Genomic DNA, 18,470 nt, shown 5'->3' with positions numbered 1-18,470 from the left:
TGTTCTTCTCATGCTGCCGCAAACTTCAGGCTGTGTCATTCAGCCACTATATGCTGCCGCCAACTCCAGGCTGTGTCATTCAACGACTATGTGGTCTCCTTATGCTGCCGCCAACTCCAGGCTGTGTCATTTAGCAACTATATGTTCTCCTCCTGCTGCGGCCACCTCCACGCTGTGTCATTCAGCCACTATATAGTCTCCTCATACTTCCACCACCTCCAGGCTGTGTCATTCAGCAACTATATGTTATTTTTATGCTGCCGCAAACTCCAGGCTGTGTCATTCAGCCACTATATGCTTCCGCCACCTCCAGACTGTGTCCTTCAGCCACTATATGTTGCCGCCAATTCCAGGTTGTGTCATTTAGCCACTATATCGTCTCCTCATGCTGATGCCAACTCCAGGCTGTGTCATTCATCCACTATATGTTCTCCTCATGCTACCACAATCTCCAAGCTGTGTCATTCAGCCACTTTATGTTGCTGCCAACTCCAGGCTGTGTCATTAAGCCACTATGTGGTCTCCTCGTGCTGATGCCAAATCCAGCTTGTGTCATTCAGCCACTATATGTTCTCCTCATGCTGCCAACACCTCCACGCTGTGTCATTCAGGCACTATATGGTCTTCTCATGCTGCTGCCACCTCAATGCTGTGGCATTCAGCCACTATATGTTCTCCTCATGCTGCCACAATCTCCAGGCTGTGTCATTCAGCCACTTAATGCTGCTGCCACCTCCACGCTGTGTCATTCAGGCATTATATGGTCTCCTAATGCTGCCACAATCTCAGCCACTTTATGCTGCTGCCAACTCTAGGCTGTGTCATTCAGCCACTTTGTGGTCTCCTCATGCTGCCGCCAACTCCAGGCTGTGTCATTCAGCCACTATATATTTTCCTCACTCAGCCACTATATGGTCTCCTCATACTGATGCCACCTCCAGGCTCTGTCATTGTGCCGCTCTGCGACAGTGATTCTAATAGCGATGCCTCTGATCTGCATGTCATACTGAATAACAGTATTATTTCACTAACCTAGCACACACCCTATGCATGTTACAGCAAGGCAAAGTATTCTACACCAATACAGGTATGGAGGCTCTCTGTAGGTCAGATATAGCCGTTTTTAACCCCTTAACGACGAAGGACGTATATTTACGTCCTGCGCCAGCTCCAGTGATGACCCCGCGTCATATTGCGGCGGTCCCAGAGGCCATCAATGGCCGGGACCCGCGGTTAATGCAGGACATCACCGATCGCGGTGATGCCCTGTATTAACCCTTCAGACGCGGCGATCAAAGTTGACCACCGTGTCTGGAGCGAAAGTTAAACTGTGCTGGCTGCTCAGTCAGACTGTTCAGGACCGAACAGCTCACAGGACACCGGGAGGGACCCTACCTTCCTCCTCGGTGTCCGATCGGTGAATGACTGCTCCATGCCTGAGATCCAGGCAGGAGCAGTCAAGTGCCGATAACACTAATCACAGGCATGTTAATACATGTTAATACATGCCAGTGATCTGTGTAAAAGATTAGTGTATGTAATGTTATAGGCCCCTATGGGACTCTGAACTATAAAAATATATTGTTATTTAAACCGCACGGTCAATGACGGTCGAAAGTTTATTTTTGGTCACTTTTTATACAATTAAAAAATAAATAAAAAGTGATCAAAAAGTCAGATCAAAACAAAAATGGTACTGATAAAACTTCAGATTACTTATGTGGAAAAATAAAAAAGTTATAGGGGTCAGAAGAGGACATTTTTAAATGTATACATTTTCCTGCGTGTAGTTATGATTTTTTCCAGAAGTACGACAAAATTAAGCCTATATAAGTAGGCTTCATGTTAACCGTATGGACCTACAGAATAATGATAAGGTGTCATTTTTACCAAAATATGCACTCCGTAGAAACTGAAGCCCCCAAAAGTTACAAAATGCTGTTTTTTCTTCGATTTTGTCGCACAATGATTTTTTTTTTCCATTTCGCCGTGAAGTTTTGGGTAAAATGACTAATGTCATTGCAAAGTAGAATTGATGATGCAAAAAATAAGCCATAATATGGATTTTTAGGTGGAAAATTGAAAGGGTTATGATTTTTAAAAGGAAAGGAGGAAAAAACTAAAATGCAAAAGCTGAAAAACCCTGCTTCCTTAAGGGGTTAATATTGATTCACTGCAAATAAATTTAGACCGAAACACATATTTGGGGGAAAATTCGCAAAATTGTCATAATTGAATTTTACAAAAATTCGCTCATATCTAGTATTGTACTCCCCTCATATGTGCATATCACATATGTACATCTACATGGTGTACCATTTTGTTCCTGTTATAGTCCTAAGGGCCTAGTTACCGTGAAAGGCCAGCCAAAAGTACACACCTGCTGCTGTTCTAGACAAATACTGTTTTAAGTGTATTGGATCGTATTGTACTTCCCTCATAAGTCCATACCACGTACGTACATTTACGTGGTGTACCATTTTGTTCCTGTTAAAGGGGTACTCCGCCCCTAGCATCTTATCCCCTATCCAAAGGATAGAAGATAAGATGTCAGATCGCGGGGGTCCCGCCGCTGGGGACCCCCAGAATCTCCGCTGCAGCACCCCGCTATCATTACTGCACAGAGCAAACTCGCTTTGTGCATAATGACCAGCGATACAGGGTCCGGAGCATCGTGATGTCACAGCCCGCCCCCTCAATACAGGTTTATGATAGGGGGCATGGCGGCCATAACGCCCCCTCCCATAGACTTGCATTAAGGGACGGCTGTGACGTCACAAGGGGGCGGGGCCGTGACGTCACGATGCTCCGGCCCCTGTATCTCCGGTCATTACGCACAGAGCGAGTTTGCTCTGTGTAGTAATGATAGCGGGGTGCTGCAGGGGAGATCCCGGGGGTCCCTAGCAGCGTGACCCCCGCGATCTGACATCTTATCCCCAATCCTTTGGATAGGGGATAAGATGCTAGGGGCAGAGTACCCCTTTAAAGTCTTAAGGGCCTAGTTACTGTGGAAGGGCAGCAAAAAATACACACCTGCTGGTGTTGTAGACAAATACTGTTTTAAGTTTTGTGGAGCGTATTGTACTCGCCTCATAAGCGCATACTACGTACATACATCTACATGGTGTACAACTTTTATCCCGTTAAAGTCTTAAGTGCCTAGTTACTGTGAAAGGCCAGCAAACAGTACACACCTTACACAACTGGATGATGATGATGCAGATCGCATTTAGGAGCCGGGTGCAGAAGGGGCTTCATCATCATCAGTAGAAGAGGGTTGCAGGTTACCCGTGAGGTAGCAGTTCAGCCAGCAAGGTGGTAACATGGTTGGCAGTCAGCATGGTGGCAGAAGTGGGAAGTCTGGAGCCAATCATGCCTGGGGTAGACCACGTTCTTTGCGGCAGCCTACCTTCCCGGGAGGTAGTGGAACAGGGGTGGGAGTATTCTGGAGTATTTTCCTGTCCTGACCACCCAACCAATGAGGTCCTGGGTCTTTCGGCATATTGACAGTACCATTATGTTCACATTATTTATTCTATAGATGCATAATAGTGTAAAAGTGCAACCCCTTAAGTACATGGCATGTTTGGACCTTGAGAACACAGCCAATTTTTATTTCTGTGTTTTGGTTTTTCCTCCTTGCCTTTTAACCTCCTCAGGACACTGGACTAAAATGTATGCCCTGATGTGTTTGTACTTAATGCACCAGGACTCGCTTCATACATGGCAGGGCCTTGCTACTATCAGCAGTCAGAGACCCAATGGTAATGATGGAAATCAGCTATCACCAGACTCTGCAGCCTGTATCAGATGAGCGAAGATCCTGTGTGCCAGAGGAGGATAAGAGACCTCTGGCTGGCATTGGATCTCACTTCTCACTCACTTCACATTTTTTCCTATAGATGCTGTAATTACCAGAATTAACAATAGATGTCAGCACGACCACTGGTGTCCGCCATTAGAGTCCCCAGCAATGGCACTATAAAGCAAGGGCAACTAATAAGCTCATTCATAGCCGCATTGTAAATATAGGATGCTTTGTGCTGGGGATATCCCGATACCGATACTGGTATTGGTATTGGGACCGATACTGGACATTTGCACAAGTACTTGTACTCATGCAAATGTTCCTGATATCTAATCTGATACCTGCCGGCGGGATCCAAGCTGCCAGATAACACGCAGGTGCCCTGTGGACACTACCCAAATTAATTAGCGAGCTCAGCAGCTAAGCGCGTGTCATAGCTGGGACCGGTGGTTAATGTTGGACATCACCGATCACAGTGATTTTCGCCATTAACCCTTTAGACACTGCGATCAAAGTTGATTGTGCCATCTAAAAGTCCTGAGATTAACTGCTGGTTAGCTCAGGGATGCTGATTGAAATCACCGTGGTGGAATCACGGTGTCCCGATCAGCTGAGAGGATGGCCGGAGGTCCCTTACTGTGCTTCATGCCGTCAGATCATTGCTCCTATTCTGCAGTCAGCCATGGCAGGCAGTAGTAAAGGAGCGCTGATAACACTGATCAATCATATGCTATGGCATAGCATTGATCAGTGTATGCAATCTTCAGATTACATGTACTAGTCCCCTATGTGGATGAAAAAATAGTAACATAAAATTTGTATATAAAAATATAATAATAATAATAATAAAAAATTTGAATTAACCCCTTCCCTGATAAAAATTTTAATCACCCCCCTTTTCAAAAAATTTAAATAAAATTAAAAAATATATATATTTTTTTTACATATATAAAAAAGCCCTTACTCTTATAAAACAAAAAAACACCCCTTTTTTCCATTAAAGAAAAAAAAAAAACCTGTCACAGTACATTGAAAAAGAATCGGTAATTGGTATTGGCGTGTACATAAAAAAAAGTATCGGTACTCGTACTCGGTATTAAAAAAATGGTATTGGGATATCCCTACTGTGTGCAAAGTAGTATGCTCCAGCACTGTACATTTACAACACATGTTCTTAAAGGGTGAAAGCTGTAGCCAATTTTTGGGTGTTCACTATACCATTCCTTAAAGAGGTGGATTCTAGGGGTTACAGCTAGCCTATATACGGCTAAAAAAAAAAAAAACACAAACAGTCTTCCAAGACATATGTCAATCCAGAAAATTTCCCATTCTCTGTAGCTAGTTTGTAGCTTAGAAGTGAACATTGCAAATAGGAAGTACAAAATAAAAACGAAAATATTTTTTCTTAAGTTTCATAAACAGTAAATGTAGAAGATTGCAGGTGATGAGCTATTTTAGAAGGAATAGTTTTCCCTGTAGCAGTATCCATGCATTGATATTAGAGAATCTTCACCTGACCTTGAGTCTGGTGTCAGATCAGATTATGTGGTTGCTTTTGTCAGTTAAAGCCTTTGGATCTAACACTCATTTCCTAGATCTAGCAGAGCATCAGACCAAACAGGCATCTGTCAGAAAGAGTTCCCACAGGTTCTTTACTTTCCTCTTATTATGACCTAGACTGAAAATATTTTTCCAACTGTTATATAAGAAATCGTTCACATTGTGAATATAGCTTCACAGAACCAATACTATATTACAAAACAAGCCAAGTATGGATTTATTGATGGATTTATATACAACAGCGGACATTATTTTAAAGGGATGATCAGGTTTAAGCCAATATATATGTGTCTTGCAGAACTAATCTAATATACTGTGTTTATACAATATATTGTTTACCTCCACAGGTGGTGATGAAAATTTATTGTGGTCATGTGATCATCATGTAGTTATTGCACAGATGCTGAACTTCAGACAAATGATCTTAAAGGGGTATTTCAGGATCTTTTATTTTATTTGACTATGCTATAGGGGCTGTAAAGTTAGTGTAGTTCATAATATAGTGTCTGTACCTGTGTTGCGGTTTCACCCCAATATTAATTTTTACCAGCATACAAAATGACTGTTGTCTCAGAATTTTCCCAGGTTGCAATACGCTCAAGACCTGACTCACTAGTCAGCTGATGACAGGGAACCTGTCTGCTTCAATGGGAGGAGTGATCGCTTGGTGGGAGAGAGATCAATCTGCAACTAATGTAACAGCTGAAGGCACCCTAATTGAAAAACACAGGTCCTTTTGAATGGATGCAGCTCATTTATGTTTCAATGGGTGGGGTGGCTGATGTTTAGGAGGGAGGAAAATGGAATAATGGGATTTGTAGTCAAAAAAAGTCAAACGGGAAATACCAGTTCACAAAAAGCTAGCCACAGTATTATGGTAATCTCACAACATAGCCATTTAGCCCCAAGACAAGCGCATATCCTTCCTAAGCATGTCCATTACTGTCTGGCAGGTACGTACTAAAATCACCTTATGGTGGATAACCCCTTTAATACCTAACATTATCACATGATCTAGACAAATGTTTAGGAAACATCTTGGTAAGCATGCTTGATTTATACTAATGGTAAACTACATACCTTCTATTATGTAATGAATAATTCAAAACATTGTTTATCCTGATGATTTATGAAACCCATTGATCACTGTCAATAATGTAAAAAAGAGCAATAACAAACTATAGAAAATAATGGACCATAAAGCAATAAACAGGGCCCCAGTTGTCACTTGGGCATAGGGACCACTTGAATCTCCATAACTTCCAGTCATTGGATTCACAAGCTAAGAGTGAAGTTATTTTTTTTGTTTTGTCTTTTTTTTTATAGATGTTTTAAGGGTTCCTAAAACATTTCTCCTTCTGGTAGCACCTCTATACCTGAGGAATTTTCTAAGAATGCAATTTTGCTGTACTCTTACAATTTGATCTGTATTAGAATTTGCCTCTTAAAGAGTACTCCATCATAGTTTTTGTTGCTATAGTGTGTCATATGGTTTGCTGTTATTACAGAATATATCAGCATCTTGATTTCTTTGTTTCTCCCTAATATGGTTCCCTTAATGAAAACAACAATTTCTAGCATGCATCTGGCTTTCCAGAGACAAAGGGAGTCATATCACACTGCACTATACTATTTTTATATATTTTTATGTACATTTTTAAGCAAAATTGATTCATCCCAATATCAGGGTCATTGTTGTCCCCTTATACATTAGTTGCCATTTTTTGAGGACTGGAGGAGGTTTTGACTGGATTGTGATGAAAGAACCATGAGGGGGGAATACTGATTCATTTCATATCCCCCCACTGTGAAGTAAGTTATTATATTTAATATTGATACATCATCTGTGTTAGGATTTGGCTGTGAACTCGCGAGCACTGGTTATTTTGTTGTTTTTTCCTTTATTGCACTATTGCTATTCTGAGTCTGAGTCTAAGGGTGGCAAGTGATAGATCAATGATAGAGAACTTTTGTTCCCAAATTCACACTGAAGAGTCTCAGTGCATGCCTATGAGATGCAGCTTCAGCCTGTCTCCACTAACTTCTGCTTGTTTCTCTCTGTCTGCTCTTTCAAACAGGAACCAGGGAGAGCAATGAGAAGTAGCAAGTAGAGCACCATCCAAGTCAGGAGACTCTAATAGCATCATGGCCTGGGAATTACCCCTAGAGTCATGACTACAAACCAAAAGACACAATTGACAGATAGCTGGTCAGGACAATAAAGTGAAATTTCTAGAGAATTCTTCAAACTAAAAAATATGCAATAAACCACTTGCATTTAAATTTAAAGAGACAGCTACCTTAAAGTTTATGTCAAACCAACTGGGCTAAAAAAGTGCAGTTAACAAGCAATTTCCCTTAGCATCCAACAATGGGCACTTATCCCTTCGCCAACCATGGTGGCATTGAAGAGGTGTGGGGAGGACCCGAGAGCCGATTTCTCAACTTACCCGGCTTTTATTAGCTGCTGAATACAGATGACAAGCAAAGTCAATAGCAGACATGTTGCTGTTAACCCTATAGATGTTGACTTTTCTAAATATATACAGTAGACATGCACACCGCTGAAAAATTTGGTTCTGATTGTTCAGTTTTGATAAGCACATTTTTTCAGTCTGTTGGTTTTGTTTTTCAACCTCTTCTTGTAGTCTGAACTTTTTGTTATTCACATTATGGAAAAGTTTTTCATTAAGCGCACTTTTAGGCTAGGTTCAGACTACGGAATCTCCGAATCCCTCGCAGAAAATTTCCGCCCGGAGATTCTGAATGCGGCCAGCACTGACTGAATCAGTCGGCGCTAGGACTGCGCGGACACTGCAGTCCCCAATAGACTGCTATCTGTTCCGCGCAGATTTCCGCCTGAAGAAAGAGCAACACCATTCTTCAGGCGGAAATTTCCAAGCGGATTTTTCGTTCACAAATTCCACTTCACAAATTCCGAAGTGTGAATTTGTGAACGGAAACCCATTCACTATACAGTACATTTTAGCAAGCAGAACTTCCGCCTGCAATTTCAAAGCGGAATTGCAGGCGGAAATTCCGTAGTCTGAACCTAGCCTTAGATTCCAATTTTTTTGTTTTTCCAAATCGATATGGCATTTGTAACTGCATTCTTCAGGTAAATTGCAATAGGGGAAATATATCAAAACCTTTGCAGAGAAAAGTAGTTGATCGTAGCAAACAATCAGATTGCTTCTTTCAATTTTTAAAAAGACCTCTGAATAATGAAAGAAGTGATTTGATTGGTTGCTATAAGCATCTACACTTTTCTGCTGCACAGGTTTTGATAAATCTCCCCCATCTTCACTCTTAGTTACAAGATCTGCACCGCCTCCTACTAAATCCTAAACCCTCTGCCAAAGAAGATACAAATAACAATAACGCCGCCCATCTGAAAAATGAATTGATTAAAGCCGAATGCATTCTCCTCATGCTCAATAGAAATGTAGCAAAAAAGATTCAAATTCATTTGTTATCTTCATAATTTTGCTCTTATCCATATTGGGGGACATTTATCATAATTGTCTTTGGGAAGTGAGTTTTGAAGTAATAATTTTTTTTGCTTTGGTTGTTCTTGTGTGCAAGACATCTATCATACTATTAACCCCTTGGGGATGAAGTCCATTTTGACCTTAAGGACGAGGCCAATTTTGTTTTTGCATCACCAATTGTACACTGTAATGACATTTAACAACATAGACTGCGGTGAAACCAAAAAACCTTATTTGTGGGGGGAAATAAAAAAATTCTTTATTTTGTAGGTCCATACGGTTACAAGGATATTTATGTAGGTTTTCTTTTATTTTAATATTTTATATACTTATAACTACATGCACCAAAATTTGTATGTTTAAAATTGTCATCTTCTGACCCTTATAACTTTTTATTCTTATTTTTCCGCATACGGGGCAATATGAAGGCTATGTTTTTTGCGCAGTGGTCTGTAGTTTTAACGGTTCCATTTTTTTTTGGATGGGACTTTTGATTGCTTTTTTTTTTTTTTAATTTATGGTATGCAAAGTGACCAAAAATGCACAATTTTTGACTTTGGTATTTTTTTACGTATACGCCATCGACCGTGCGGTTTAACTGGCCTTACATTTTAATAGTTCAGACATTTACGCATGCCGCAGTACAATGTATGATTATTTATATTTTTAATTTAATTCAATTTTTTTACTTTTTTTTTTCATTCACATATTGCCATAGCATAGCATTGATCAGTGTCGATGATGCTCTGCTGCTCCCTACTCCCCCAGGCTATCACATAGTGATGCTCTGCATTAAACCTGGGTCCTGGCTGCTGATAGCAGTTGGGACCCACCAGGTTTGAAGCGTGCTCAGCTTGTGAGTGCGCTTCAAACCCTGGTAACGGGATCAAGGCATTCATATAAGCCCTCTGTCCTTAAGTACCGGGATGTGAGGGCATACCTGTATGCCCTCCGTCCCCAACAGGTTAAAGTGGGTTGATAAATTTATCGCACATAAGCAAAAAATGATAAATCACTTGAGAACACCATTTTGTATGTTTCCCCCTCTCCTGCAAAGACTGCTCTACAAAGACTGTTTTGTAAGCTAGGTCGGATGTGGCTTAGGTGTGCAACTTTTTGGAGGGATATGCCCTTCATGAATGTTTTTATGTACACTTCATAAATTCTTGACCACTGCAAAGTAAAAACTGAAAGTTACTTAGGTAAGGCTATTTGGTACCTTCTGTGTACCAACAATAATAAGTGCATGGGCGCACGTGCAACATTTTGTGTGCCCAGTGTAAGTAGAAAAAAGCTCTAAATGCAGTGATAAATCTCCCCCATAGTGTTTTACTTGGTGTCCATTAATATTGTGGGAGATCTATCATTATTTTCTTTGGAAAGTGAGTTTTAAATGTAAAAACATTTTTTGCTTTGATTTTTATTATGTGCAACATATTTATCATACTATCACAGGGGGTTTGATAAATTTAAGAACACAAACAAAAAACAATAAATTACTTTAGAACACCATTTTGAAGATTTTCTGCACAAAAAGGCTCGGTTGCAACTTTTACAAAGGCATTTTTGTAAGCCAGGTCTGACCTGGCCTTGACTTTGACTTTTTGGAGAGGTTTGCAACTTTTTTATCCCTGTACTTCATAATTTCATGACCACTGCAAAGTGAAAGCTGAAAGTTGCTTAGGTAAGGCTGTTTGTTACTTTATGCCTACCCACAAAAGCGGCAAAAAAAGTACTTAGGCACACATGCAACATTTTCTTCGCCAGGAGTGAGCTTAAAAAAAAAAGCTCTAAATGCAATTATAAATTTCCCCCATTTTCTATGTGGCTTATCAGATTTGTACAAATATGTTTTTTTTTTTCTTCGTACTTTCAGATGGATCTGAATGTCTGAAAACTACAAAAATTAAAGGGGAAATCCGATGGAAACAATGGGAAAACAAATGTTTTCAAATCAAACAGATTTGTAAATTGCTTATATATCAAAATCTGAAGCCTACCAGTATGTGATAGCCTGGGGGAGTAGGGTATGAGGAGTGTAGCTGTGCGGTGACTAAAGGGTGCTTGTTAACCCTTGCTATTTGTGACGTCAGGGTGAGGGCTCCTCAGTAATGCTTGTCCTACCGCCACCCTTCCCAAGAGCGATAGGAAGGTAGATAATAAGGGAATGTCCACAACCGGAGAGTTTTCTGAAACAGTTGTAACTTTTACTGAAGATTTTATGCAAGCTTCATAACCGGAACAGTTGCTATACATGCAAGCTTTCTTTGGAGATTGACAAAGGTTGAGACTTTAGCAATTTAGAGTCTTTAGGAAAATATGCGGTGTTCCACTGGATATAGGGGATTTAGTTGCGGTCCAGTAGTCACGCTAGCTTTAGCGGGGGTAGTTTAGAACTCACGGTTTAAGTTCCTTTGATGCCGGTAGGTTTTCAGGCCTAGCGTGTCTTTGCAAGTTCTGCAGATCCATCCTGCTATTACGGCATCCACGAGAGCAGCAACCCAAGAGAGCGATAATTGGCTGCAGTTCCCTAATATGGACAGGAATAGTGCTAATTGGTCCAATACTTGTGTCAATCACCATTGCAAAGGATTATGGGTAACATGTGATCCAAGGACCTCCAAAGGTCCTCCAACATACCATAGGGGATATCAACATGGCTACATGACTGAAGGTCCTGCAACGCTAAACAAGGTAAGTACTATACATTATATTAAATATATGTTATTATGAAATATATACATATATCAACATTATAGAATTAGAGTAGAGAAAAGGTGACTAGGGGCTGTCCCACCTGGGGGACCCTACCTGAGTGTAGTTACTCTGACTTTGGGGACCACCACACTAGGTACGGTATGCAATACAGTACCGGGACACCACAATAAGATAAGTTGTTCCTCAGGGTGCATCCCTGACCTATAAGCCTACTCAAATCTCTTGTAACAAGGTCCTGGAAGATCTCAATACAGGAAATGTCATTGGTGTGTGGTTGGGATTTACTCCTTGGTCTCAAATCATTAAAGTGGCCTTCGCCCCTATCTCTTTCACTCGTGACTAGTAGATCCGTGAGGATCCCAAAAGTGGCCAGGTCCTCCATTGTAACCCCCAGATCCTGGCACTTCTTACGTTCTATATTTAAAAAAAAAATTGTGCCAACTTAGTTTCCTGATAAATTAATGGACATCTTTGGTCCAAGTAACGGGATCATATTGGACTCTGGGGACAAACTGAGAGACCTCTACTTAGGGCTCCCAACTGGATCTCCGTTAAGGGATGACCAGAGAGATTTAGTATCTGGGGAACATTAGTACTAGTCGGAGTTATGATTTTCCCCGGCCCACTACCGGGCGGAGGAGGTACGGATTCTCCCCGTCTAAAAAGGAGGAGGAGGAGGAAGAGGCAGGATAAGAGGTAGTCGGCATTGCCAGGGTATTTCCACTTGTGGTTGGTTTCTCACCATTGCTCATGATCGGGCTCTACCCCTATACCTCTATGATCTACCTCTGCCTCTACCTCTGCCTCTCTCTCTCCACGTCCACGCTCTCTGTCAGAAAAGTCCATCTCGGATGAGGAGGGTTCGGTTTCTGTTTCTCTTGGAGAATATACCTTGTCAAAGTCCATATTGGCCTTGTTGTCATGGAATTCTTGCATATATTGGATATGTTTGCGTCCTTTCAGATGTAACAGAACCCTTCGATTGTACTCTGTGGCTGTGTCTCCTTGGTCCCAAACTCAGGGTCACCCCTGAATATGGCACCTCCTGTTGCTCCTTCAGTCTCCTGCCAGAGACCTCCAAATTCCATTTCTCTTCCTCCAAGAGTATCTGCAGAAATTTAATGGAGCAAGTAGTTGCTTCCTCCTCCTCCTTTTAAGTATCTCAGAGGTAAGTAGCCTGACTGTTGGCAAGATAGAGACTCGCAGTCCCCGAGGGACTATTTTGTGCTTGATGTGCGATTCAAAACTTTGGATTTCCCAAAAGTCTAGTGATGTATGTTTTATGACACTGAGTGAGTTCTTCAAGCGCTGCTTTAAGAGACGGTGTGTATTTAGACTGAATAAAAGTTTTATCAGAAAAAACATCACGGGCTTCACTTAACCAGGGAGGCCCGCTGGAAATATACGTTGGATACGGTCACACCCAATGGCCTTAATGAGATGCTTTGTTTTACTAGTTTTGTTGAGACACAGTGACAGGGGATTTCATCTGGGGTGCAGGATAGCTGGCTGGCAGCTAGCGGGGGTTGTAGTCAACCTATGAGATATTACACCCCACTCTATTCCTAGGGTCTGGTAGGGTCTGAGAGGCTAGGTTCCAGAGCGGGACCTCCCTTTTTAGTCCTTGACCAGGTCAAGTCCTTGACCAGGTCAAGTGTTAGGCTCCCTAGGCCCCCGCTAATTCTCTTCCCCCCCTTGTCACTGCCTTATACTTTATCCTGCAACTTTACCCATTTATCACTTAGTGTCTGTCCCCACTTGGGATCCTTCACCTGTCAAACTCTGTCTCTTACTTCCACACCCATCCATAGTTTCTTTTTTGGAGTGTATTCATTATATACAGCATTATGGGCTCTAGTATAGTCTGAGAGACAATGTTCCAGAGTGGGAGGTTTGGTTATTCTTGGAATGTGATGGTCCCTCTCCTCCTCCTCCTTCTCTTCCCCTCCCCTTGTACTTTTTCTTTTTGCTATCTTACATGGAGTAGCTTTCGCTTTATATTCAATACCAGCCACCTTCACTAGTGTGACTATGCAGAGCCAGCAAGCCTATTCAATATAATTAGCTGACAGCTTTTAAGCGCAGCATTGCACTAGTCCACTTTTGGTGATGGAGAGGTTAATTTGTTTGCTGAGTAACCACCTCCGTGTATCGGAGAGGTAGACGTGCCTTTCAGCCTGCGGTGTTGTCCGGGAGACACGTCACCTGCTCAGCACCGCCCCAGGCAGCGGATATGAGGTCACACGCCGCCGTGGCTCTCCATGTGCGCTGAGCAGCCAGTGGTACAGCATGGCTCCCCGCTACAGCGGGTCGCACAGGAGTTAACTAATTATCCTAACCGTGAGTAATAGTGGTTATCTTGCCTTACAGGATTATAATGGATGCTGGACTTAGCCTGATGGCATGTTTATGTGATTTCTTTTGCAGGGCTGACCAGACCTGGAAAGAGGCTCATTAACTTTGTGTGACTATGTGCCCCAAAACCAGGGGACCCTATTTCTATGGGTCACAGATACAAATAGGGACGGATACTGTATAATTGGTCCTTATGTTCATTTGCAGTGTGTTGTTCTTTATATTTACAGCAACAGATGTCTCTATATGATATATACTAATATTGTCTGATACCCCATCTTGTCCCTGAGGAGGCCACACATAGTGGCCGAAACGCGTCGGATTGTGTGGGAGGGATGTTATCTTTATAGTATGTGACATACTCTGATACTCATTTAACAGGAGTTATTGTTTTGAATTATCTTGCAGGGACACTATCAGTCCCTCTTCACTTTACACGTATTTACATGTTTATACTTTTTAAATGATTTATTAAAAGTGACGTTTTATTCACTCCCCCCGTTTTTCTATAGTATACAGCAAGTGACAAGTACTGGAAGGGTTCCATTTTTTAAATAGAAGTAATTTACAAATCTTTTAACTTTCTGGCACCAGTGGATTTGAAAATATTTTTCCGCCGGGCGCGGACCGTACCGGGATGCCTGCTGAAATCATTCAGCAGACACCCCATGCAAACCCCTGAGACCCCCCCCCCCCCCTTGTCGGCAATCACTGTGATTCACAGCTTTTCCAGGCTGATCGGGTCTCTTGTGACCTGATCACCCAGAAAATAAGGATGATCGTAGCTGTCAGGGATGCTACCTCCTCCTATCCTCTGCAATTGGCCGGTCAGGACTGACTGGCGAATTGCAGGGCAGGGGCCTGGGGTGAAAGTTCAGATCCTCTGCTCTACCCACCCCTGGAAGTCTGGGCAGAGTGGGGGAAGATGGCAGCAACGGTTGTGAAGGCCGTTGATGCGAGCGGGACCGGCGGCAGTTGCTTAAGATCACGTCGGGACCTGCGGCAGAAAGGAGGTGGCAGGCAAGTGTAAGCAGAGGAGGGTCATCAGAGGCAGCAGTGAATATCGCTGTAAAGTGATCTTCACTGCTGCTTCTAGGAGTTTCAAAACTACAACTCCCAGCATGCCCAGATAGACTTTGACTGTCTGGACATGCTGGAAGATGTAGTTTTGCAACATCTGGAGGGCCATAGTTTGGAGACCACTGTGCAGTGGTCTCAAAACTGTTTCCTTCCAGATCTTGCAAAACTACAACTCTCAGCATGCCCAGACAGTCCAGGCATGCTGAGAGTTGTAGTTTTGTAACATCTGGCCCTTTGTTGCCGAACTACAACTCCCAACATGTCTGGGCAATCTGGGCATGCTTGGAGTTGAAGTTTTGCAACATCTGGAGGGCTACAGTTTGGACAACACTACACAGTGGTTTCCAAACTGCTCTCCTCCAGTTGTTGCATAACTACAACTCCCAACATGCCCTTCGGCTGTCTGGGCATGCTGTGAGTTGTGGTTATGCAACAGCTGGAGGCACGTGGATTGGGAAACACTGAGTTAAGTAACAAACTCTCGGTGTTTTTCAACCAGTGTGCCTCCAGCTGTTGCATAACTACAACCCCCAGCATGCACTGACAGCCAAAGGGCATGCTGTAAGTTGTAGTAGTATTCATCCAGCTGTTGCATAACTACAAGCCCCAGCATGCCCTTCGGCTGTCACTGCATGCTGAGAGTTGTAGTTTTTGCAACAGCTGAAGGCACACTGGTTGTGAAACACAGTTTGTTACCTAACTCAGTGTTTCGCAACCAGTGTGCCTCCAGCTGTTGCAAACTACAGCTCCCAGCATGCACTGATAGTCCGTACATGCTGGGAGGCACACTGGTTGCGAAACACTAAGTTAAGTAACAAACTATCAGTGTTTTGCAACCAGTGTGCCTCCAGTATTGACAGACAGCTAGTGACTATCCAGGCATGCTGGGAGTTTTGCAACAGCTGGAGGTGCCCTGTTTGGGAAACACTGCCATAGGATAATTTTGGTATCGGTGGCAAGTGTAATTCTTGCATCCGGGTCCGTCCCTATGCAAATCCCTAATCTAGGCCTCACTTCGTGGCCCTGTCGTATTTCAAGGCAACAGTTTAGGGCCATATGGGGCATTTCCGTACTCGGGAGAAATTGCCTAACACATTTTGGTGGGCTTTTTCTCCTTTTACCCCTTGTGAAAAGGTAAAGTTGGAGTCTACTCCAGCATATTATTGTAAAAAGGTAAAAGGAAAGAAAGAACCAGAAAATTTGTAACGCAATTTCACCTGAGTACGGAAATACCCCATATGTGGATGTACAATACTCTGCGGGCACACAACACAGCTCATGAGTGAGAGCACCATGTACATTTGAGGTGATTTGCACAGGGGTGGCTGATAGTTACAGCGGTTCTGACATAAAGGCAAAAAAAGTGACCCGATTTTGGAAACTAAACCCCTCATAAAACATAAAAAGGGGTATAGTGAGCCTTCACACCCCACAGGTGTTTGAAGAATTTTTGTTAAAGTTGGACATGAAAACGAAAAATTTGTATGTGTTCACTAAAGTGCTTTTGTTAGTCCAAATATGCCATTTCCATAAGGGTTAATAGGAAAAAAGCCCCCCATAATTTGTAACACCATATCTTCTGAGTATATAAATACCCCATATGTGGATGTAAAGTGCTATACAGATCTCAGAAGAGAAGGATCACCATTGGGCTTTTGGAGAGACAATGTGTCTGGAATTGAACACCATGTGCGCTTACAAAGCCCCCATGGTGCCAGAACAGTGGATGCCCCCACATGTGACCCCATTTTGGAAACTACACCTCTCAAGGAATGTAATAAGGAGTGCATCTGACAGATTTTTGGAAAAGTGGTCCGTGAAAATGAAAAATTTTATTTTTCATTTGCACAGCCCACTGTTCCAAAGTTCTGTCAAACACCAGTGGGGTGTAAATGCTCACTGCACCCCTTATTACATTCTGTGAGGGGTGTAGTCTCCTAAATAGGGTCACATGTGGGGGATCCATTGTTCTGGTAGCATGGGACTTTGTAAACACACATGGCCCCCGACTTCCATTCCAAACACATACTTTCTCCAAATGCCCAATGCCGCTCTTGTCTTCTGAGCATTGTAGTTCACCCGCAGAGCAATGTACATTCACATATGGGGTATTTCCATACTCAGAAAAAATGGCGTTGAAAAATTTTGTAGGCTTTTTCTCCTATTACCCCTTGTGAAAATGAAAAATTTGGGGTAACACCAGCATTTTAGTGAATTTTTTTTTTCATTTTCACGTCCAACTTTAGCAGAAATTTGTCAAACACCTGTGGCATGTAAAGGCTCATTATACCCCTTGTTACGTTCCATAAAGGGTGTTGTTTCCCAAATAGTGTGCCATGTGGGGCTTTTTTTTGCTGTTCTGGTACCATAGGGGCTTCCTAAATGCGACATGCCCCCCAAAAACAATTTCAGCAAAATTTGCTTTCAAAAAGCCAAATGTGGCTCCTTCTCTTCTGAGCATTATAGTGCGCATGCAGAGCACTTTACGTCCACACATGGGGTATTACCATACTCAGAAGAAATGGGGTTACAAATTTTGGGGGGAATTTTCACCTATTACCTCTTGTAAAAATGTTAAATATGGGAAAAAACAGCATTTTAGTGTAAAAAAAATTTCATTTACACATCCGACTTTAACCCCTTAAGGACCCATGACGTACGCTTACGTCATGAGTCCCGGTCCTGCGATATAACGCAGGGTCACACGGCGACCCCGCATCATATCGCGGCGGGCCCGGTGTCATAGTGAAGCCGGGACCCGCCGCTAATAGCGCGCTGCACCGATCGCGGTGCCGCGCGCCATTAACCCTTTAGCCGCGTGCTCAAAGCTGAGCCACACGGCTAAAAACGAAAGTGAAAGTGCCCGGCTAGCTCAGGGAGCTGTTCGGGATCACTGCGGCATAATCGCGGCATCCCAAACAGCTGTAGCACAGAAGGAGGTCTTCTTACCTTCTCCTGCGCTGTTCGATTGCCGAATGAATGCTTCAAGCCTGAGATCCTATGCAGATGCATCAATCAGTGTTAAAGATCAGTTAATGCAATGTTATAGCCCCCTATAGGAGCTATAATATTGAAGAAAAGTGTATAAAAATCATTAACCCTTTGAATTATCCCTTCCCCTAATAAAAGTTTGAATCACCCGGCATTTCAAGAATAAAAAAAAAAAAACAGTGTAAATAAAAATAAACATATGTGGTATTGCCACGCGCAAAAATGTTCGAACTTTAAAAATATATCATTAATTAAATTGCACGGTGAATGGCGTGCGCGCAAAAAAATTCCAAAGTCCAAAATAGTGTATTTTTGGTCACTTTTTATATCATGAAAAAATGAATAAAAAGCGATCAAAAAGTCCGATCAATACAAAAATGGTACCGATAAAAACTCCCGAACACGGCGCAAAAAGTGAGTCATCATACTGGCCCATACGCGGAAAAATAAAAAAAATAAAAAAGTAA

This window comes from Hyla sarda, chromosome 1 (assembly GCF_029499605.1).
Source record: "Hyla sarda isolate aHylSar1 chromosome 1, aHylSar1.hap1, whole genome shotgun sequence".
NCBI classification, from domain to species: Eukaryota; Metazoa; Chordata; class Amphibia; order Anura; family Hylidae; genus Hyla; species Hyla sarda.
This window is presented reverse-complemented; position numbering follows the sequence as displayed.